Source organism: Phoca vitulina, unplaced genomic scaffold, assembly GCF_004348235.1.
Source record: "Phoca vitulina isolate PV1807 unplaced genomic scaffold, GSC_HSeal_1.0 scaffold22, whole genome shotgun sequence".
Lineage (NCBI taxonomy): Eukaryota > Metazoa > Chordata > Mammalia > Carnivora > Phocidae > Phoca > Phoca vitulina.
Window position 1 is genome coordinate 38,369,572 of NW_022589725.1, and position 24,417 is coordinate 38,393,988.

General features: G+C 48.2%; 1 protein-coding gene across 2 annotated transcripts in view; it reads left to right on the top strand.

Annotated features, from left to right (window-relative positions):
- The first annotated feature begins 2,301 nt into the window (after positions 1-2,301).
- NPAS2 (neuronal PAS domain protein 2) overlaps positions 2,302-24,417 on the top strand; it is a 152,181-nt gene continuing 130,065 nt past the window's right edge. Inside the window, exon 1 of one of the 2 annotated variants that reach the window (XM_032419610.1) lies at positions 2,302-2,378. The gene's annotated coding sequence lies outside the window, so the exon portion shown is untranslated. Of the gene's footprint in view, positions 2,379-10,065; positions 11,102-24,417 lie in introns of those variants that run through there. The other variant, XM_032419609.1, reaches the window with a different exon arrangement.

Genomic DNA, 24,417 nt, shown 5'->3' on the forward strand with positions numbered 1-24,417 from the left:
CAAAGCAAGAAAGGAAGGGAGGTGGCTTTCAAGTCGGCACTGAATCGGGTTAAAAGCACATGACTTTATCCTTTAGTAGATATTAGGACCATGCTTTAAGAGCAGGGCAAAACCTACTTGCCTGAAGAAAAACAAAGCAAAAAAAAAAAAATTTTTTTTTTCCTTTTGGAAAGGAAGGATTTCAAAACCATAATGTGCCAAATGCCTCCTTCTCCTTGAAAAGCCCTCCAAGTCAGAAGCAAGCCTAACGGCTTCTCTTAGGATGCTCAAAGTTCCTTGCAGCTGATTATTTTTCAGGAGGAGAATTAGACAAAAATAATACAAGTGGGAAATAAAGAGAATGACCTACTTTAACGGGGGGGGGGCGGGGGGGGGAAGGAGCTCTGTGTGAGCGTTTTGATCTAATTGACGGTGTGGGGTTGCATGCCCAAATAAGGCGCTGTTGGTCGGGTCTGCGCGGGAGAGGGCCTATCTTGAACTCGAGCGGGGAGAGGATAAAGCAAGGGCCCTGGAACTGAGTGGGCAGCGAACCCCAGCACACTGGCCCGACTGGTGTTGAGAGGAAGTGCCCTAGGAGATTCCTTCTGGCCACAAAACCAAGTATGATAGAAAAAGACTGGCGGGGGCGCCTTCCCTTCCAGGGCTACCTGCTGGAATGTGCGAGGGACCGAGGGACCTCTGAAAAAGGCTGCTGGGTGCACAGCACTGCGCCAGGCGCTGTACTTAGGTGATGTTAGGGAAGAGATAACCTCTTGGGGGTAGGGGACCTCTCCCCTCCTTTGGGCTTCTCCCCAGGCGCCTCCACGCGGTGGAGGGAAGTCTGCGAGCCCAGGGGAACCTGGTCACTGTTGCGGGACACAGGATCTCCCCTTTTCACCCCTCGCTGTCTCGGAGCCCCGCCGAGTAGGGGCTCAAATCACCGCTCCTGGCTCCGGGGACTATTTATGTGCATCTGTCTCGGTTCGGCGTTTGCTGCGGGAGCCTTGGTGAAAGCCTCCGTGTTTGCTCGCGCGCGCGCCGCTCCAGCTTCTCCTTTTCTTGGATTCTCGCCTGTCTCCTCCCACAGAGGAAAAAAAAAAAAGGTCACGTATGTTTGGAAAAATATGTAGGTCAGTGGAACATTTCCTGCACTGGTGCAAAAGGAGTGGAGGGCAGCGGGGGAGGGGAGGGAGAAGCAGAGCGGAGCTCCGAGGGCACGCTCCTGGCCATAGCCCCCCACCCCACGTGCTTCTGCCTGGGGCTGGGGGGTCAATTAGCCGGTTCCTTTCCATCCTTGACCCATTTTCCGGACCGGCTATGTTCGCCTTGGAAGCAACACCGTTTATTCCTCCCCAGCAGGCGCTGCGGTCCTCCCCGGAACAGCGCTCGCCAGCTTTCTCCCCCAACCCCAGTGTCCCAACTGCCCCCTCCCTCCCCGCCCCGCCGCCACCGCTCATTGAGAAATCGCAGTGGTCCGAGCGCAGAGACGTGCCCTGTGTCCGGCCTCTGTCTCCGCGCGCAGACCTGCCCCGCTAGGACGGCGTGGAGGGGACGACAGTCGTGTGCTCGTCCCCCTCTCGCCCCATCGCACGGGACAGCGGGGTGGCAGCGGGCACGGTGAGGGTGTCTGCACTAGGCAGGGGAGGAAGATTCCCTGCCACCCCCGGCGACAACTTTAACGGGACTTCGGCTGGGAGCCCCGCGTCCGCCTACCTCCCCTCTCGGCCCGTTCACCTCTAAGCACACACACCCCCACCCCTAGCTCGCGTCCAGTCCTGACCCCGCGCCCCAGGCCGGACTTGGCCGCGCGTCCCTGGCAGCCCAGCAGAGGCGGCGACGGCCTCGGGCGCGCGGATGTCTGCGCCGCCCAGAGGATCTGGGGGTCCGGGGGGGGTCGCAGGATGCGAGTCCTAGGCTGGGTCGGGGCCAAGGCCCGGCGTGCGACCAGAAAAGACCCGGCAGCGGGAGTGGAGGGAAGGAGGAGGAGGAGAGGGAGGAGGAGGAGGAGGAGGAGGAGGAGGAGGAGGGGGGAGGAGGGAGGAGGGAGGAGGGAGGGGGAGGAGGCAGAGGCGGCGGCGGCTCTCCCCACCCGCTCTGCGTGCGGAAGAGTTTGCCGCGCGAGCAGCCGGCCTCCCGCAGGAGCCGAGGGACCCGCGCGGCGGCGGCCGGGAAGCAGCGGCCGCGTAGCTCGGAGACCCGCAGCCGCGGTGGCGGCGGCGGCGGCGGCGGCGGCGGCAGCGAGAGCAGCGCCTCCCGCCGCCGCCCGGGAGGAGCTCGCCGCGCCCGCTCGCCGCCTCGGCTCCCAGCGGCGGCGGCGGCGGCGGCGGCGGCGGCGGGAGGCGCGTCTTCCCGGCCCAGTCCGCGTCCGGCCCCGCGGGGTCGCCCCGGCCAGCTCCGAGGTAAGGGGCCGCGCCCGGGGATGCGGGGGGCCCGGGGTGGGAGTCCGTCGCGCGGAGTCGCGGGACTCGGTCACCTGCTAGCCGGCGCCGTGGACGCGCGGGGCCGAAGGGGCGCTCAGGCACGGGGCTGCGCGGTGCGGGGGTCAGGGGCGCAGGATGGTGGGGCCCCACCCCCACCCCCACCGCGGGTCCCGCCGCCCGGGACAGCGCGTCTTGTAGGACTGCAGCGGCGGCGGGGTTGGTGTGCTCCATAGGCGTCTCGCCATAGGAAGCGGGGGACGAGGCACCCCGAACCTCAGGATTTGGGGGAGCTCAGAGGGTACCGTCGGGGTGGCTAGAGGCCGTGCCCAGGTAGCAGCCTGGAGGGTTGCCCTGTAGCCTCTCTGAGCCCCATCTCTCGCCTTCGCGAAGAGTGGGGAGCCCTGGGGAGTGCGGCGTGCGCGCCCCGGGCCCGCGATCTCTCCGGGTCCCTAGGTCGGATTTGGTTCCGGGCCCGACTGGGTACGCAGTCTGCCCCCTGCACGTTTAGAGAACGCGGAGCCTGGCTCTTCGCTTCGCCTGGCCACCGCTCCCCAGGTTGGATGCCAGCGTGTTGTTTTGATAGGAGGTGTGCCCCCTCCCCGGGCGGAGGAGGGAGGCGCACCTTTGACCTTTCTATAGAGTTGCGCAGGGTCGTTAACCCGGGGGGTAGGGACAGGTGCCAAGGGGCTAAATTAAAAACTAACCCCGCTCCTCTGCCTGCCACTCCTTAACTGCTCAAGGTAAGAAAGTTTGTTTTCAGCCCTGTGATTCATAAATAATTAGTAACCAGTTTTGTAGATTAAGCAAGATGGAAACCTTAAAAATACGCACTTACAGAAAGTCTAAAAACTACCATGGTTGTATCCGGGAAGCTTTAGTTCAGAAAGTTAAAAGCCCCGGGATTCAACAGGTGTTCAGAAGGGGTCCGAGAGGGGAAAACCCTACCTGTTTGTCTTTAATACCTGCTGCTTTATTATCGTGCCCCAAATTCATTAAGTTGGTTGGCCTGTTTCTTTACAGGTAAAATATTGAGTAGTTATTAATTAGCAGAGATGAACTGGTCATTTGTGATCGTTTAGAACCCAGACCTTTTCCTTAATAGGAGGGTTTTCCCTGTTTGGACTTTCCAGATAATTAGCTCGAAAGCAGTTCCTGGCAAGGTGTAGCTCTGTCCACACCTCTGTCTATCTAACACTAATTTAGTACCTGACCAGTGAATTGACCAACTAATTATGGCTTGCATTAAAGCAGAGCTGCCCTTCTTGGGTGGGAAGTGACAGTTCAAAATTCAAGGGCAAATACTAGGTCTTTCTGCCACAACGATTTCCTTAAAGGGAAAGTTTGGCAAAAATAACCCCAAAATGGGGGTGCCTGGGTGGCTCAGTCGCCAGGCATCTGCCTGCAGCTCAGGTCATGATCTCAGGGTCCTGGGATGGAGCCAATCTTGGGCTCCCAGCTCAGCGGGGAGTCTGCTTCTCCCTCTCCCTCCCCCCCGCTCATTCTCTCTCCCTCTCTCTCTTTCTCTCTCTCAAATAAATAAAACCTTAAAAAAAAAAACCCAAAATGTATTTTAAAATAACCCCCGAATAAATATCATGTTTAAAGGCGTTATTCTGACTAGGACCACTGTTTTTGCAAAAGCAAAAAAATAATAAAATTTTAAAATCTGTGTTTCATTACACAGCTAAACCAGGACCCATAGAAGTATTGGCATTTCTCAGCAGTCTTCTTAAACATTTAGAAATAAAGTGTGCAACATAAAGACATTCAATACTTGTCTTCCATCTCCCAGAGAGATGGGGAGTGTGGCTTAAAAGAATTGTAAATGTGCTGCTTTTAGCCATTTTTGTCTGGGAAATCAATGCCTCTATTTATTTGCTGATCTGTCCCACTGTGTGCGACCATAGAATTGGTTTTATTCTTACTATTCCCCAGAGTGACTCCTGTGGAGATGAGAGAAGGGACTTATTCTGGAGGAAATATGTTATTAATAAAACGTTACCCCTTAAGAGTTAAACGTGCCAAGAAAAGAACCAAGTGAGGCTTTACTAATTAGTGTGATGAAAAAAAATTCCCTGATTACGATGAGAGTGTTCAGATGGTGACTAAAGAATTCATCTTTATGTAGAAAATAACGATTGTTTTTAAGCACGTTTGGTTGTTTTAAGAGTTTGGGTCCTTTTTACTGTTTCTGGCTGTTTAATAATGAAAATGGTAAAAATAATGAAAATAGTAAAAAAAAAAAAAAGACCCACATTATGTGATGTCTGCCATTATTAAGTTGAATTAATCTTATTTTTTGAACCATCTTTCTTAACTCTTGGTAATCTTTATAACTGGCTCTTCATCCTGCCACTTGATTTCAGGTTACAAATTGAAAATTAGTGATTTGTTCAGATTAAAATAATACTGCATGCACATAGCTTTTATATGATCATCTGTATCTGTTAATTTTTTTCAAGTCTTGTTTTGAACCTTAAGAACCCAGAGGGCTAAGTCCTTTTTCCTAATTTTTCAAACAAGTATGTATCTTGTTCTTCACGTGAAAAAGTCAGTTTTTTCATTGTGATCAGGACACTGATTGTCCCATGCTGATCCCATGTAAGCGGTGACATCTCTTTCCCAAGAGAGGTCAAATTACAAGGTGTTGAAAATAGCTCAGTGACTCAGTATACTTGGCTGCTTCACACCAGCAGTTTAATTGGCTGCATCATAGAAGCATCTAATTGAGTTTCACATTTAAATAGTGGAAATGATGATGCATTATTTGCTTACACAAATGTTAATTAGCATGTTCCTGATCTTCATTCTATTTGTAGCAAAGATGGGAGGTCAGGGCCTGCCACATTCATATTCCCCACCGCATCTCATCCCTATGAGGCCCTGTTCATAATAGATGCTCAGTAAAGAGGTGTAGGCAATGAGCTGAATTGTTGATGAGAGTTATCTAAAGGTTAGAAATTTGTGAATGCTAACGGAGTACTTAACTATGAGTAACTCAAGTTTAAATCTGGTGATGATTAATAGTACCTTAGAGAACTAAATAAGCACTTATTAAATGTGAACATTTGTTAAAAAGAATTTCTAAATGCAGTCATTAGCTAAGACACTACTGTTGCTCACTGAATTCTTTGACATTGGGGACCAGTGGGCATTGCAAGCGAAGTGTCGTCTCTGAGGTAGAGTTCCCTCAACGATCACCTGAACTTCTGTGGGTCATAAAACAATGTGTGGTTTCCATCTGATGATGCAGAATAGAAAGGAGAGAGCTTAGCTTCTACACTGGTGTGAGAACAACAATGTATTAAACAAGGTGGAAGGTGCCAAACATCATGTCTCAAACTTTACAGTGCATGTGATTTCCTGGGGATCTTGTTAAATGTACATGCTGACTCAGCACATCCGGGTTGGGAGCCGAGATTCCGCATTTCTCACAAGCTGCCAAGTCCTCCTGATGCTGTGAAACACCAGCAAAGTTCTGGAATACACTTAATTCAATTCAGCCTATGTTTACTGAGCACCTACTACATGGTAGGCCCAAGTGATAGAAAAATAAAGAATATGGGTCCTCTCTGCCCCCAAGGAGCTGACCAGGAAGAGAGAGAGAGATTCTTTCTAGACTGAAAATGAGGTCCTGGACCAGAGAAGGGCCCAGGAAAGGAGATTTTCTGGTAGGGCTTCCACACTGCTGACCTTGACCTCTAGCAAGTCTTCTTTGAATGGAAAACTTTGTGATCTGGCAGAAAATAAAATGCAGGTCTTGAAGTCAGACAGACCTGGGGTAGCTATTGGTACTCTGCTCAGCTACTGTGTGACTTGGAGCAACTTTTTTTAACCTCTTTGAGCCTCAGTGTCCTGGTCAGAAAAATAGTGGGAATAATGCTTCCCTGGTCAAGTTGGTAGGATTACCAGTAAAGGACCAGTGTTAGGTATAACAAAAGTGATTGTTTTTATTCTTGTCGATGGGAAAGGGGGGGCTGTAGGCAAGAGGAAGAAGAGGTTCCTAAAATATTTTCCCATGTAGCTCACCAGTTAGAGGTTTGATGTGGTTAACCAACACCCCAAGGTGAGCAGTAGAGAACCAGGCGAGGGCTGGAGGGCGGGCAGCTGTGGAGGTTCATCAGATGCAAAACAATTTTTCGGAGCATGCACATCTCCACTCTTCTCCTGCAGGGCCCTGGCTTCTGGTCAGCCGTGGTGATACCCTTCTAGCAATATATTTACCTGAGGCTGTTCATGGTGCTTAGTCGGTAGGTCCCATTGATCAAGACAACTGGTGGGGGTGCCTTGGTGGCTCAGTCGTTTGGGCGTCTGTCTTCAGCTCAGGTCATGATCTCAGGGTCCTGGGATCAAGCCCCATGTTGGGCTCCCTGCTCAGCTGGGGGCCTGCTTCTCCCTCTTCCTCTGTCCTCTGCCCCACCTCCCACTTGTGCTCGTTCTCTCTCTCTATCTCAAATAAATAAATAAAATCTTAAAAAAAAAAAAAGACCAGCTGGTGTTCATGCAGTCAGTCACTCCTTCAAAATATGGTTCAGAGGGAAGGGCCAGTACCTTTCCTCTTTGAGGGGCACTGGTGCCTTCCCTGGTAAGGCACTTTTATGAAGGATTAAGCCATCAGCGAATCCTTTTCAGTTTGGATGAGTTACCTGAAATTAGTGCAGGGTGTGTCAGAATTCATCAGGCAGACGTTTTATACTTTATGCTCTGAGCTGATTGTTTCCTCTTGACATCTGGGAAAGATGGATATTCTAAGGCAGTGGTCTCTATCACCGTGATCTTAGGGGGGGTAATCCGGGAATCTGGATGACCCTCAAAATACTTCAACATTGCTCTCTATTTTATACAAATACATATATACATACATACATATATATTAGATTTGTATATATTAAATACATAGATATAGATATGATAGAGTTCCATTTATTATTTGCAAATGAGATTTTGCTGCTACCATTCCCGCTCCATGTCTCCCTGCCTAAAATAAACCTTGCAAACCAAGTTGTGAGAGAATGCCAATGGTCATTTGATGTGTGGGGGAAGGAAAAGTAGAAGAAAGATTGGAGCCAAGGCAGTCCTTGGGAGGTGGAGGGGTAACAAGGGAGAGAAAGGAGGGCAACAAGCATGAGAGCACCCAGAATGGAGGTCAGGGCAGTGGCAGGGCCAGAGGGTGAGAGGTGGGAGCCAGGGACCCACCTTTGTGGACTGCTGCCTTGCAGAAGGCCAGGAGGAATTTTTTCCTGGGTCTTTGAGAGTCATCCGGACTTCCAGTAGACCCAAGCCCACCTAAAGAAAGGCAAATGATAGAGCTGAGCAGCCTCATTCTTCCCCTCTTCTGAACCAAAAAATGGCACTGCACAATTTCACAAAGGATATTTGGGCCCCTTGAAAGTCAAACTACAGAGAACAGGAGAACATTTTTTAAATTATTATTTTTTAGTTATAAAAGTATATGTAACTTTCGGAAAACATAGAAAAAAGTGAAGATCGCAAAGATCACTTGCAATCTCAAGGTGTATTTCCTTTCGGGCTTTTCTCTATGCATTAAATGTTTTTGTAATGTTAGACTTTTCAAAAAATATAATCTCAGGGTGCCTGGCTGGCTCAGTTAAGTATCTGCCTTTGGCTCAGGTCATGATCTCAGGATCCGGGGATCCCCTTGAGCCCCAAGTTGGCTCAGAGTTAGCTCAGCAGGGAGTCTGCTTCTCCCTCTCCCTCTGCCCCTCTCCCCCCTCTCAAATAAATAAATAAATTAAATATTTAAAAAAATATGTGTATAATCTCGTAAAAGTTTCACATAATCTAGCCATCTCTAGTAAAAAGCTCCCCTTCACAGTCTGTGCCCTACAAGAGTCGTTCCTCTTTTTGTGCCTGGCAGAAACCTGGTTTTGCTCTAGTGTCTACCATGCTCCCGTGTGTCTCAGGGGTAAATCCTGATTGGCCAAAGCTACCCTGGGTGGGCCTGCTGTCCTTGCCAGTGATTGGCTCAGTGTGAGCATGTGGACTTCGTCCTGACCAATAAAGCATGAGGGTAGGTCCCTGGGAAGCTTCCTTGGCCGTTCAAGTGAGGCAAGAGGCGGAAGCAACCATTTTCTTCTTCTGGCCACGCAATGCGTGTAAGTGGGGCCGCCGTCAGCCACGAGAGCAGGCTGGGGAATGCAAAGGTGAAGAATTGGCCTCCATAATGCCTTTGACCTTCTGAATTAGCCAGCAAGGAGTCTCTGCTTTGGGCTGTTTGGGAGATCCTGAAACCTTCCTGACCACTTAAAGCAGGTCAAGTTAGGTTGTTAGCTGTAGCCAAAAGCATCCTAACAAACACACCCCATACAGAGCTCTACACGCTTCTCAGGAGATGAACCATCGGGGTGTAGTCTGCTAGTTATTTCCCCATGCATTTACATATATACCCATATATGTATGTTTTCTTTTTAAACTAACGACTTATTCCATGCATTTTATGGACTTTTTTGGGGGGTCATTTCTTATAGCTATTTCATTCTTTTTAAAGGCTACATTAGTCGTACTCAGAAGTATAATTTATTTAACCCATTGTTAAACATTTATTGTGCTGTTTCCACTTCCTTGCTCTTATAGGCCATGTTGTCTTAACTTCCCCTTGTCTGTATATCTTCAAGTACAGTCCAGATTTTTCTAATTCAGGGATTACTAGGAGGGGATTCCTGAGTAAAGGGGCACATCTATTGGATGGATAGATGCTACCAAATGGATGACTCCAATCGCTGTGCCCATGCCCTTCCCACCCACCCACCCATGTCTGAACCAGCACCACCCATTACCAGTCTCTTGAATCTCTTTTATGCATTTTCACATGCCTGACATCATACCATTTATAGTTTTCCATTCTGGTTGGTCGCCTTAATCTGAACATAGGCATTCCCCCATGTCATTAAACATTCCATGTAAACATAATTTTAATGGCTGCATGATAGTTCATGATCATTTTTGGAGCGTTCCGGTGGTTTGTGAGGACACAAGAGAGAATATTTGATATTTGAAAAAGTAAGTAGACATCATCAACCTTGCAATCATCTGGAAAGAGTCCTAAAAATGGTATTAGGAAACATACCCTTCTATGATCTCTTTCCAAGAAAACTCTGAAGACATGGCCTTCTAAACCCTTCTCATCCAGTCAGACAGTAGGCTGCCCCAAGTGTTTCTAAGAAGTTTTACTCTTTCTGGGATCTGTAGGGTTTACACCCTGACAGATATTCATTCTCTGAATATACAGGAGTCACTTAAACAAATACTTTGTGAGGGGTGCTTGGGTGGCACAGTCGGTTAAGCATCCAGCTCTTGGTTTGAGCTCAGGTCGTGATCTCAGGGTCATGAGATTGAGGCCTGCATCCGGCTCCGCGCTCAGTGCAGAGTCTTCTTGAGAGTCTCTCTCCCTCTGCCCCTCCTGCTCATGCTCTCTCTCTCTCAAATAAATAAATAAGTCTTTAGGGGCACCTGGGTGGCTCGGTCAGTTAAGTGACTGCCTTTGGCTTAGATCATGGTCCCGGGGTCCTGCTCAGTAGGGAGACTGCTTCTCACTCTCCTCCCCGCTCATGTTCTCTGTCGCTATCTCTGTCTCCCTCTCTCTCAAATAAATAAAATCTTTTAATAAATAATTAATTATTTAATAAATAAATAATAATTTTAATAAATAAATAAGTAAATCTCTAAAAAACACTTTGTGCATTGCCTGACACGTAGCTGAAATGTGAGTTTGTTGTAGTCTTTGAAATCTGCCAATTCTGCCAAAGAAGACAGGAAAGCAAATGGGATAGATGGAGCTCATAAAAGATTTTCATCACATTTTTTTTTTCTTCTTAATTCAGAGAAGAAGATCTAATGTTCCCAGGAATGGGATAATTCTATTTCCAGTCTGGGGTCTGATCATTGGTCCTCTTTGTGGGCCTACAGTCCCCTTGGGCTAGTTTCACTAAGAGCCCATTGTAGTGAGATTCGGATTTGTTGTTAGTGCTTGGAAAAGTCCAGTATTTTTTTTCAATTTCAGAACTACCTTCCGTTTTCCATTGTTCTGTTTTGCAAGGCTAAGGCCTCTTTTAGAAATAGGCAGCGCGACAGGTGTAAACATTGCAGTGCGTGTGCTCAGCCTGCCTACTGACACAGTGGGGGCGGGAGGGAGCTGGAGAAGCGGTTCCGAGGAGGTGGCTGGGGGACAGGGAAGAGCCCATCCAGATTGCCTGTTTGCCACATCCACACCTTCCCCTGTGACGTCTGTGAAAGACACAGCCTGCAGTGCAGTCCCTGCATAAGATGCCTGCTCTTCTGAAGACCACGACCCAGTGAAACGGAGGAAAACTTTAAAACCCCAGGTTTGGGGTGTGTGTGTGGTTGGGGTGGGTGCAGGCCTGTCATGTGGGATGTTACCAAGAACGATCACCTTGCAGCTCCGGGCTATCAGTTCATCTCAAGACCCAAAACAGACATCATTGCTGAGCTCGCCAAGGCTTCCATGGTCAAGGGGGATTTTATTTGTATTGCTTCTCCTCCCCTCTGCTTCACAGCGATTGTCGGAGAGAGAGATGCAGGCGCAAAAGATTCGCATGGCGGTTTTGAAGAGGTTTTATGATCTCTCAAGTTAGAGAACTTGTTTCTATTTCTAATCATGTGTAGCCCTTGGCTGATGATCATCTCTTGGATTTCTGGCACAGGACAAACTGATTTCATTGGAGGTAAGAAAGCTGCTTGTTTCGGAGCTGCTTCCGGGACTTTACCACAACACTTCCGCTCTTGGCCTCTGTCTCAATCCTGAGTGGTCAGGTGGCCTCCTCATTCCTCCGGGTCCTGGGATCATGGGAGCACTTGTCACACTTGTCGTCGCAGAAGCATTTCTGGAATTGATGGCTCACTCCCACCCACCAGGTTTACCCACCAAAGGAGCTGGAGCTGGGTGTTTGCAGATGGCGGGGGGGAGAGACACAGCTCATAAAAAACCCTCTATCCTTGGACTTTCTTCTTTTTTTTTTTTTTAAAGATTTTATTTATTTATTTGACAGAGAGAGACAGCGAGAGAGGGAACACAGGCAGGGGGAGTGGGAGAGGGAGAAGCAGGCTTCCCGCCAAGCAGGGAGCCCGATATGGGGCTCAATCCCGGGACCCTGGGATCATGGCCTGAGCCAAAGGCAGACACTTAACGACTGAACCACCCAGGTGCCCCTCTTCTTCACTTCCATCTGATGAGGAAAGCCACCACTTTTGGAGATTGTGTCTGGGGGAGCACAGAACCCCTCGATTTAGAGTTATACTTGGCCTTGATGAAAACAGCCCCCTCCCCTGCATTATGTATCCCATTCTTCCCCCTTCTTTGCTGTCATTCACCACCACCCCTGCCAAGCAAGCCGACTCTTAGCTCCTGGCGCCCTGCGTCCCTCACCTGCTCTCGAGTGAGCCATGGGGTCTGGCCTGGCAGCGGCGCCAGCTGCCACTCTGTCAGTCCGGTCTTGCTGGACACAGCCACCAGAACCACTGCCCCTGTCCATATGTGTGCGTGCCATTCTCACGGCCAGGCTGGGCTCAGGCCGGGCTGTGAGCCCCCTGCGCCCCTGGTACCTCCTGTGGGGGCAGGCGCCTAGGTACGTGTACAGGTGCACACTTGTACCTGTTCCGGGCTGCCCCACGACAGATGGGACCCGCTCGACAGTGTCTAAGGAAGCACAACGGCGCCCCGCTCCCTCCATGGGGCCTCAGAGCAACTTGCATCTGGCTCCCCACTGGGGACAGCTCCTCCGTGATCCTGGCCCCTGAGTTCTCTAGAAACCTGCTCCAGACACTCGCCTGGGAGGTTTCCTGGCTGTTCCTGCCCTGGCACTTGTTTGCTCCTCCTCAGCCAGGGCCCGCTGCGGGGGCCACACAGCTCCGGAGGCACCATTCGTTCCCCCGTGTGCCGCCGAAGCAACCATGCTGGGCGGCCAGGGGGCTGGCTCCGGTTTGTGCCACACGCATGTGGACTCGGGCTGTCTGGGGCATGCGGAGTGATGCGGCGGGAAGAATCTGTGACCCTTCCAACTGTCCGGTGGGTTTCTTCTGTCTTTCATCTCCCAGGACTGGGCCAGTGGCAGTCTCTCCGCACACACAGGACTGTTGCAGCTAACCCGCTGCAGAGACCTGCGTTGGCCCCTTACTGGCAAAGACCCAGGAGAGAGTGGCGGTGTCTAATGAAGGAGACATCATGCTTAAATTTTTATTTATTTTAATCTTTTAAAAGATTTTATTTATGTATTTGACAGAGAGAGCTAGCACACAAGCAGGGGGAGCAGCAGAGGGAGATGGAGAAGCAGACTCCCTGCTGAGCAGGGAGCCCAATACGGGGCTCCATCCCAGACCCTGAGATCTTGCTTAAAATTGTAAAAGAAGAACAATTCTTTTTGTGTTCCCAGTGTCTATGAAGGTATGCCGTGTTTGCATGAGTTAGCTGTTCCGTGTGGCCAGCCCTTTAACCCATATGTACAGAATCTCCTGTTTCTGTCTTGCCGTGTGTCTGAGTACGTAGCTCTATTAAGCAGCAGAGTCTCATTTCTCAGTTTGTGCTACTGGGGGTGGTATCATTAGGATGAACTTACTTGAGGCTATTTTTGTGTCTTCTAGCAGCTTGCGTTCGGCAGCTCTTGTATATATCGTTTATATGAGCTACCTATAAAAACACTCAGCCTTTTCCTCTGGCGCGGCAGCGTTGACCCATGACCTGACTTTAAAGCATAGCGTGTGAGTGGCTGTCACCGTATGGGCTGGCAGCATCTTAAGTGGTTTGATGAAGATACCTTGTGGCCTGTAGTAGGAAGCCTTGGCACCCTGACATGGTCACCATAGCCAAGTGACCTTGGCGAGTCACAGACACACCAAAACTGAGTCCCTTCATCTATAAAAGGGAGGTATTAATACTAAACATGAAAATCAAGAGGCGAGACTGTCCATTACAGTGAAAAGTAGTGGTGCTATTTTTATCACTCGCTGCTGGGACTAGCTCATCCCTCAGACTCCCCACACACCACCATTTCCACCAATAAACGCCAGCCTCAAGGTGATGTCTTTTTGAATGAAGGGCTTGCTATTTTCCGACAAGGTACATGCTAGCAATTAAAGACACAATATATCCCAGTGTTCTCTTGAAAGCTAACGTCATGGGAAAAAGTGAAATACTCAAACTATAGAAGCCAAACACTTACAATGTCTTGGCAGATGCTTGGGGTTGCACACTTTGCTTTCAAAAGCTTTTGCCATTTATGAGAACAAAGTAGCCTGATAACCTTTTGTGTCTGAAAATTCAATCTAAATCAAATAGACTTCGTGTATTCCCATGGATTCTGAGATTTTATGGGATGTATGGGGCTTCTCACCACCGTAAGTGCAACATGTGCTATTTCTTATGACCTCTTGTTTTTTCTAAAGAGGGTTGGCCTGCAGAATTAGGGCTCAGCTCTGACCAAACTGGAAAGATCCTGTTACTTTCCTCCTATGTCACAATCCCCTAAGGAACAAGAAACACCTGACTTTCAATGGAAACAGGAGTTTACTCTTTGGATTGGACATACACATACCCTGATTCTGGTTAATAAGTCACTTTTGAGAAGGAAAGGATCTACAATGGACAGTGTCCCCCTTTTTTGTGTCCCCCTAAAATTCATATGTTGAAACCTTAATCCCAATGTGATGGTATTAAGAGGTTGAGCCTTTGGGAGGTGATTAGGTCATGAGGGTGGAGTCCTCATGGATGGGGGTAGTGTCCTGATAAGAGGCCGGATAGCTGGCTACCCCTGTCTCTGCTATGTGAGCACATTAGAGCAGGCCCCCATCTGCAACCAGGAAGAAGATCCTCACCAAAACTGACTGTGCCGGCACCCTGTTCTCCGACTTCCAGCCTCTAGAACTGTGGGAAATAAATGTGTGTTGTTTAAACCACTCGGTCTATGGTAACTTGTTACAGTAGCCAGAACAGATGAAGACAGGACCTCAGTGATCATCCAGAACAGCATGGCTCATGTTTTCCAGATGAAAATGAGAGGCTCCGAAAACCAAGGGGCCTTTCCCTGCTCCCAGAACTCGCAGCTCCTGCAGCCAGGCAGGCCTGCTGACCCATTCCAGAAGGTTCAGGACTTCCCTTTTCTCTGCTGAGACTGGAGCATGTTGCCTCTGAGGCTGGAATAGAGCCACGCTGCAAGAATGAGCCTCCCCCTGGCCTCAGCCAGCGCACTCAGCGCCCAGAAATCCTGGGAGGGAACACTACAGTCCAGCCGGCCAGCATCCCCCGCCCCCCATTGTCTTATCTCGTTCCGTGTGCTGCACAGCTGCTCTCTGACATGAGCACAATAAGATAAGGAAGCCAGCGTCCTGGGGCAACTGGGAACAGGGAGAAACAAGCACAAGGCTGGACACAGATTGTCCACTTTCACTTCTGGAACCCACTCACTCTTGTGGGCGCTGACATCCGCCTTCCTTCCAGATAAACAGAGCACAAGCACAGTACGCCCTCATGTCTGTGATGCAGAAGGAAATACCCCCATGTATCTGAACAACTTCTAAGAGTACTTCTGGTGCATGGGGTGCAGGGTCCACAGCAGCACGCTCCCCCTGCACGTCTTTATCCCCTAGCTTTGTCACTGCCGCTCCGGGGGCATCTCAATGTCATTTTTCCCTAATAAATTAGGCAGCATGAAAGATCATTAGGTCTAGGGGTCAAGGAGGGGCTGCACTCACCTGCCATGGTCACGCACGTGAGCTCCTTTGATTCGCCAGCACTCTCTGGAGGGAGCACTACTCGATTCCCACTTTACATACAAGACACCAAGGCTCAGAGACGTTAAGTGACATGCGCGGGGACATTCAGAGCAAGAACTTGAATGCAGCCCTTTAAAGAAGGACCAAAAATAGAACAGCCCATTTTTGTTTACTTTTTCTGAAACGCCACTTCTAAGAGGATAGGATGTGTACAAACAAAGTGAGCATCTTGAACACGACTTCCGTAGCTTACACTGCTGTCTCGAGCAGGAGGTTACTGTGTGGTGGCCGGCTTCGTGCTGGGGTAGAGAGCCACCCGATTTGGTGTCCGTGTTCAGTCTAGCCTTCGGGAAGTGGAGGCTGCGTGTCAAAGGCCGTAAGAGAAGAAAACTGGCAGGAAAATCATTTTTAGGGCAAAATCATTATGCTGTTCCTTGCCGTCTTTTAGTAGCTAACCCGCTTTTCAAAATTATTTCTTTAGCTGTAACAAGGACTGTTAAATCAGGACACTCCTTACGTCTCTCCTCATTTGCTCTGGAGGCAGGTATATCTTTCTTCAGCTGAGAGCAACAGAAAAGGTAGGGGCCACCATAGCATCCCATTTGTGAGACACCATTTCACCTGAATGTCATCAGCCCCCGGGGCCTAGAAAACCAGCAGCTGACTGGTTTATGGAGAAGCCTCTCAGAAGTCAGCCGGGGTTCACCTGAAGTGTGTTCTCCCACCTTCTTCCCTTCCACACGCAAGTGTGAACCTCAGCACTCAGTATCCATTAAGAAAAATACATGCAGGCAAGGTATTGGAGAGTTTTGAATAACGGGGTTTGACTCCTGGGGAGCTATTCTGCCAAGTGGCCCCCCTTCCCTCACCAGCTTTGGGCCACTGTGGACCGAGGCGCTGGGCTCATCTTGGGGGTAAAGCCTTGAGGAGCCCTGTTAGATCACTCGTGTCTTTGTCTCCCTGCTCCCACCACTGATGGAAACGGAAGCAGAACCCCAAATGAACATCAGTAAGGTAATTTGGTCTATCCCGTGATTGGCATACACAGGGGCACACACACAAAATCCAATTTGTTCTAGCACTTGGCTCAGGTTTATACCACACCCACACTAAAGAGGCAGGAGGATTAGCCATCCAGCACTTTCTCAGAATGAGTGTGTTACACTGACCCAATAAATCTTTTTTTTTTTCCCCCCCTCCGGAATCCTTGAATAACACCTATCTTAATTATTCTGGATTGTATATTGTTTCACAGAGTTCTAAAAGGAAACGAACTGATTTCGGACGGTTTTCCAGCTACGGCTTACATTTGTGCCTTGGGCAGTGATGATTGGGGCTGGTGGGCTTGGGATCACTTGTTTTCATGGCCGACCGTGAATTAATATGGGCAGGAGTTAACTATGATTCAAGGGCCACTTGATTTCTGATTACGCAGGTAGGCGAGCCCGGGTGAATGCCTTTCTTCCTCCACTCCACACACGCAGAATGAGCATCTCGGTTTCAGCGTTCCCCTGGTTCTTCGGTGTTGCGTTTTGCTCCTAGCATGAAGGCGCGTCCCCAGGCCGCAAGAGTAGTGCCTGGGAAAGAGGTATGCAGGGCTTGGGAGGACTGGTGCTCCCCAACTTTCTCAGCTGGGAAAAAATGTGGTTGGAAATAGGGAAGAACTTTGGAAAGAATATGAGGTGAGGTCTGTAAATTGTGAAATGTGGTGTTCCTCTTAGTTCTCGGGCAGGTTTTTCAGGATCCAGAATTAAAAACAACAGTCCTTTGAGCACTATGGCAGCACTTGTATTGCTAATTCTAGTAAATTATGATGCTCACAGACACTGGCGTCATTCAGCTAGTCCCCATCCTTCCAGAACTTCTTAGTGTTCTAGGGCAAACCTCATATCCCAAGATTTTTTTCCAACAGAAGTAGAAACCTGAATTCACTTGAATTCAGGCAGAGTAGATCATTGATTCCGATAACTTGGGCCCATAGCGGATCTATTTCATGTTCTGTCTAAAAGTTTGGCTATAAAATGCCATATTTACCCCAATGTCCTATATTCTCTTTACTGTACCTAAGTACAGATTGCCATTCTTCAGATAAACAATTTACATTTTGCTTTTGCAGTTTCCGCTTTCGTTTAACTATCAAGAAACTTCTGAGAAATATTTGGGGTTAGCCTCCAATCCGATTGAAGACAGACACTGTTATCCTTGGCTTTGACTTTTATAGCCGAGTCTCCCCAGGATGTGTCCTCTAGGGGAAAGTCAAGGCTGTGCAGCTGGAAGAGACTCGGGGGTCAGGCCACCCGGGCCGTCATTTTACAGAAGAGGAAACTGAGGTTGGGGCTTGGTGGTGGCAGAGCTGGGCCCAGAAACAGGACTTCAGCCTCCCGGCACGAGGTCATCATGCACCCTTCCCTGTGCCTCCCCTTATCTGTCTTTTGATGTAGGTGCCGATCATTTTACAAACAGGAGCAGGATTGTAGTTGTGAATTAAAAGACAAATACTGCGTATTTCGAGTCCCCGGATCACCACCATTGGCTTAGCTTATTTTTAAGATCCCCATAAGGTATAACAATAAACATTTAAATTTTGCTTTTCATGATTGTATGCACTGATTTCACTTCTCTCCCTTGAAGATGAATTTGCATAGTCACTGGGTTGAGATGGAGAGACCAGTGGCACTAGGACCAGGAGACCCCTGGTCGAGCCCCTTTTAGCCATGAGAAGTACTTCATTTCTCTGCGTCCTCTGAGAATTTAAGCATACAAGGCCCATCTTCCAAAAGGCATTTGTGTGATGATCAAATGAGATAATTGAGGGTGAACATATTCTGAAAATTATTAGTGCCTAAGAGGTGTAAAGGGGCAAGTGACAAATGACAGTCTCATTCCATTTTAATTAAAAAATGGGTAAATGAAAGGACTGATGTGTCTGTCAAACATAAGAACACAATGCTTACAAATCAGGGGCTTGGAGGGAGGCTCCTGCTGTATTCCTTCCCCGCTGTGCCGCTCAGGAAAGTTGCTGAAACCGGGTACCTCCACCTCCTCCCCCGTCAGATAGGGGTCTCGTAGTGCCTGCTTCACGCTATTGATCTGAGCATTCACCGACATAGTCCATGCAAAGCCCCTAAGATTGTGCCTGATAGTAAGCAAGCAGTGCCTATTAGTTATCACTGTTAAGTGTTCTCCGGTGAGCATGTATGTTCATGCCAATTATACCTAAGAAAATTGTGGAGAAAGTGTTAAAAGAGAAAGAAGCAAACATATCCTTGGGTGGCTGGGATCTTGCTCTAGGGCTGCATAGGAGAATGGCCAGGACCAGTGGCTGGCCACTATGCCCACTGACTAAGGGTTGGAACATTCCATAGCCAGACCGATCCTGCAAAAACACACACACATAATTAAGCCCCAGGTGCCAGGGAAACTAGAGTGCTATCTCCCTGGGTATTTACCGTCCAAAGGGACAAAGCCCAGACCTTGGAGACCTCTCTAGGTCATAAAAGCCCAGACACATGGGACTCTCCGACCCCTGGAGCAATTTTACCTTCAAAAAGGTCAAGGTAGGAACCCAGGGTCCTTTCCATCTCATCTCCAAGGAGCAAAGGTATCTCTTCCTCCTTCCTGGACACACAGAGAGAGGCAGTTACTTCTCTCCTGTGCACAAGCAGAGAAAATCATTTGTTTTCCACCCCTCGTCTGTGGGGTGTAGCCAGCTCCCACGTAGAGCATCTCGATAGGCTCTCATCACCTTGCCTGGTGTCTAGGTGTGGGGGCCAATGCTGCAGCATCGGTGGCTTGGTCTGGACGTGAGTGTCCGTACAGAGCCGCCTCGTGTTTCTGCAACATCCACATAACATACATGAAGTACATACCCGTGCGAGCGGGCAGCATCTCAGACCCTGCATGGTTTGACAAACAGACCATATAACTGGGCACATCGCTGTGCCCAGAGAAACCCATGTCCCATCTGTGGGACATGCTTAAGGACCAAGGGAGCGAGGTCAGCACGGCCCACAGGGGACATTGGCAGGACCAGGAAGCTCCAGGCGGCCTCATCCAGTGTCCCTTCTTTTAGCAAAGACAGCCCCCGGTACATGAATAAACAGCCTTTTTTTTTTTTTTTTACAAATTGTAGCTGGATTCTTTTACCAGAGTGCAGTCCTAATGAAAGGACTCTGTCCCAAGCTGTTCCTGAAAGAAGTGGAGAATGCTGGCGTCTCCTGGCGTTTCTGCTTCTGATCAGCCTCATCGGGGAATTTAATCCATTTTCTGATCAAAGTCCAAAGTCTCTGTTTTGCTTGAGCTTTAATCATTGGCTGTAGAGACTCCCTGCTATTGCACGCGCATGCGCAGACACACACACACACACACACACACACACACACACACACACACACACGTTAAAATCGGGTTACAGCCAAACAGTGATTTGGTTCTGAGGGCTGGGGGATTGGGTAGGGAATACACATCTAGATACATAGGCAATCAGTACCTTCATTATGGGAAGGTACTCCCATATCTCAGGTAAAAGTTAACAATGTTTTCAGCATGTTGGGAATATTTTATTCTATATGCTGAATTTTCTATGGGCTGAAGGCTATATGTGAATTGTTGAAATGGCCCCGACTCGTGTTTTCTGTTATTTTTTTTAACACTTCAGTCAAGCAAAAGAAGAAAAATAATTTAAATTCAAATGCTTTCCAAACTCCAGTATGAACTTTCACTTCTTTGTGATTAAAAAAAAAGTTTCCATTTCCTTTAAGGAAGTAGATGATATTTGTGAGCCTGGCTGAAGAATCCCTTTGTAAAGGAAAGTGGATGAGGCTTGAGAAGGACTTACGCATCAGGAAGCCTGCTCAGGACTTCCTTACCTTACCTATCAGTGAATCTTTCAGGTGGGTTGAAAGGTAGGAAGATGCTGTGTGACATTCCATACCAGAACTAAGGAATTCCAGCCCCCCCTGTGTACCAGGATGCCGCTGAGGGCCAGATGCCAGAGGGGGGGGATGGGAGCTGGTGCTTGGAGGAGCCCCGGGGCCTTTGGCCCAGAATGTTTAGAGGCTCGGGGGCTCAGATCGGCCAGGATTTTGATGATTCTCCTTAACCCTGTATTTCATACTCAGAGCACCAATTTTCAGAGAATTAGAAATAAGGATACATAAAGTCTACTGAAAAGTTCACATTTCTTTTCTCCCAGCAACTTGGAAGAGCCCTTGATTATGAACTGATTTCCACATAATTCCCCATTGACTCTAGCAGGTGTCGAAGATGTAGGGTAGACGGCTGGCACGCGTAGGTCCAAGGGTGCATTTTGAAACAAATCCTTCATAATACATTGCCTTTGCATTGGGCTGTTAGATTGACGAGTATAGGGGAACTTTGGGTTGTTTCAGTTCTAGATCAGTGAGTAGTCATTATTGAGGCTGTCCAGGCAAGTCCTGTATACGAATTAAAAGTAAGAATGTTTTGTAATTGTCCATATTGGTCTTGCGTAGGTCTACCTTTTCCCAGAGCAGTGGTTGACCCTTTCATCGAAATTAGTTTTCCTCCGACTGCTCGGGTTCAGGAAGGAGATAGACAGGCAAGGATGAGGAGGGCATGAGCAACACAGGACTGTGGAAATACACGAAGGCCAGCCAGACGAGAACCGGCAAAGGCTATTTATGCAGAGCTGACTCTCCAAGGGTGTCGGCCACCGTCTCTTGCATTTTGGCAGAGACTCAGAGGCAGGCAGAAGAGGGGGGAAGCTCTCCAGCGGAGGCAGGGGAGGCTCCTGGTGTGCCCTGATTGGAGGCTGTCGGCGTGGGGAGGCTGGAGGTGGGCTCAAGAAGGGGGGCATCTGTGATCTGTTAAGGGTGTGTGTTGGGCTTTCTCTAGTAGTTCCTTAGTTGGCCGTGGGGGGTGTTGGGAATTAGGGAAGTCATCCATTTTTACTCAAGTCCTGGCCATTTGGGGCTGATTGTTAACGGAGGTTATTGGTTGGCATTTTGGATTATTGCTAGTGGAGGTGGCCTGACCTCCTGTAGGCATGACGTGGAGATAGCAGGCTGGCTTTCTGGGCTGGTGACTGTAGATAGCATTTGGTTTCCTGGCCGGGATGCTGCAGGGTGTGGGTCAGAGTTCTGTTTCTACATACTTGTCTGGCCATTGTTTGTTCGCATACGTAGGATCTCAGTACCAACATAGCACTGGCCGAGAATAAACAACAGACCCAGCACCTGTTAGCCTGGGAGCTACTCACGCTGTGTAGCTCCCACTCAGGTGGCGGCCATTGAGAGTGGTCTGGTGGTCGCCGGCAGGGCCCCCCGCGACCGTCCATTATCAGCTGTGCACTTGGTCATGAGGCGCATAGACGCCGCAGCGTTTGCGTGCAGAGCTCCTGACTGCCTTCCTTCAGCTTGGACTTCATGTTAGTGAGCTACTGGTCTGAGGGGCATACTGTTTTATGGGGCAGGAAAGCCCCATCCTGGTTTTTAGTCCCATTTTCGGTAGCGACTGGCTGTCCTCATCATCCGAGGACTCCCTCCAGTGGAAGATTCTCATCTGTCTCATTTCACCCGTGCTCTCAGCCTTGACATGGCAGAGGGTTTTCTGGCCAGGAATGGAGTATTCCCAATTGCTCTGAAATTTCTGTGGTTATGTCCTTCAGTCATTTTCTTGACACCCGCCGGAAGTTCGATGTCATGGTCTCCCTGCCCTGGGCACTGTGTCTGGCCTGAGGCCAATAGAGGCCGCCGCCAAATGGCTTGGCAGTATTTGTGCAGCCCTGCTGCCCACCGCTGTGGTGCTGGCAGCCCCCGGGGGTTCTTCTGAAGGGGCCCCCCTGCCCCCCAGTTTATTGTTTGTGTGTTTATTGTGTGTTTAGCATCATTGATAGTCAAAGGAGACACCGGAATCCTTTACTTTTTGAGAATTCAAAAAAAAGAAAGTTTTCAGAGTTTAAAACATTAAGTTTTACACAAAATGTGTCTAAAGTATCTAAGTTTATAAATAAACTCTAAAAATATTATGTAGCGTTTTGAAAGACATTTGCAAGTTTTGAAGAGGGGATGGTTTTAAACAGGCATTTCTTCTCTTGCCTTTGTGTGTGTTTGTACTTTTAAATTAAATGACATCCTCTGAGTGTAGGAGTTAAGTCAAAGCTGTCAAGATTTTTTTTTTTCCATTCTAATAACAACCCTTGTGCCATTGACTACCAAGAATAACAATGAGCCTTTTTTAAAAGCTAAAAAAGAGTATTTATTTTCGTTGCTGAAAGAACAATTATTCATGTCCGTAAGTTATTTAAGGTATTTTTATGAATTCTAAGAATAAGTCATTTTGAAGTTCAACCACACAAAATAAAAATGCCTTATTTGTAGGCCCTCCACCTGAAATATTTGGGGAGGTGGGTCTTGGCCTTTCAATAATGATAGCTAACATTTAGTGAGGACTTATGTGCCTTACACTGTTGGAAATGCAGTGACTATATTAACCCATCTACTTTTCACATTATCCTCACTTTATAGCTTGCAAACTTAGACCCAGAAAGGTTCAGTCCCTTGCTCAAGGTCACACAGCCACAATTTGGACCTGGGCCATCGGATATCCACCTTGGGCCTGCATTGACCCTAGAAGGTTCCACTTGCTGTTTCTCTTCCTGTTGAGGCATTTAGTTTCTCTCTTATTTCCTCCTAAAACATAAGCTTGGACAGAAGAAGAAACATTTACTATATGTTGTTATCTCAGAACCCTTCAGGCTTTTGGAGTATAAGCCATAATGATGATCCTTAGGCTCTTCCCTGGAACTTGGCCCAAGCTCTTGCAGATACGGCCGCTGCTGCTGATCTGCTACCCGTAGCACTAACTCGAGAAAACACAAGAAGAAGAACAAGGAGGATGGTGGTAAAAGTATTTTATGATTATCTTCTGATCTTGTTTTTTTTTGACCTTTTGATTAAATCGGTTTTAGCAGATTTTTTTTATTGCGGTAAAATATTTAACACCACTGAACTGTCCACTGAAAGGTGGTTACAGTGGTCAAGTTTATGTTGTATATATTTTACCAATCAATCAATAGGAAGAAAAAAATGTTAAAATCCAAGGAGCTGATGAGCGACTCCTCAGCAAGTCGTGATGTCCGCAGGATGCGCAGGTTGCATTGGCTGGAACAGAGTGAGACTTCGCCTAACGTGTTCACATTCTGCATTGATCTCACAAGGAATCAGAAGGCCTCAGCATGATAGGAAGACCTTCAGAAAAAAGCCAAGAATAGTGTAGAAGTGCCTCCTTTTGGTGCAAGAAGTGGCTGATTTAGTGACTTCAAGGGCCACTTTGGTTCCTGCTGTGTTTGGGGAGTGACAACTGCAGATAAAAATGCTGTGAAGATAGACCCTCCTGTGCTGGAGAGGAGAAAACAAAGGATTGATGAAGAAGGGGGGTCCCTGGTGCATATTTTTAAGTTTGATGGATCTAGTCTCTTTTAGAAGTGAATGTCTTCGAGGACTTTCCTCGGCAAGGAGGAAGCACAAGCCCAGGGAAGAAAGTTGCACAGGACTGAGGGCTGGGATGCTTGACTAGGCCCAGGAGGATTCAGCCTCAGCCGGGGTCATGTTTTTAGGAGGATTGTTACGGATTTTGCGAGAATCCTGATTACAAAGTCCTGTGGGTTCTTGATGGTCTGTCCCATCCCTATTTTTTTTCATAAGCCCTGTTTTTTTAGGGTGCAATTTTTGAGGATCTTCTAATGTTCTAGAAGAAATGCCTGCATCATATTTGGGAGGGTAATGCCCTGAAAAGTTCTTATAGGAACAGGGACAGGTCAAGATCTGGATCAGAACTTGAGTTTTTGCTACTCTGGGCTCCAAGGGAACTCACAAAGGATCTAAAGAAGGAAGAGATGGAGAGAATTAGCAGAGCCTCAAATGCCCTACATAATGTGGCATAGAGCTAAGCCAGGCCACCATGAAATGGTCACCTCTACGTCTAGAGCATACACTCTTTCTCAAAGCATCCTATTGAATGACAGGAATATACACATGCCGTCACAGGTGGAAAAGTGATCTTTTGTTTAAATGTGTGGGTGTTTAAGAGGTTACCTGCATAATCAGAAAACACAGAGCTGGAGATACCTAAGAGGACATTTCTCTCTAGTCAGAGAATACATAGATCTAGAGCTGGAAATTATTTTAGATTTGACATTTACGTTGTCAAGAAACTTTCCCATATGTCCAACAAGACTTTCTATTTAACTTTAGACTGGTAAAAATAATTCTATTTGAGGGAAAAGCTTGTTGTTATT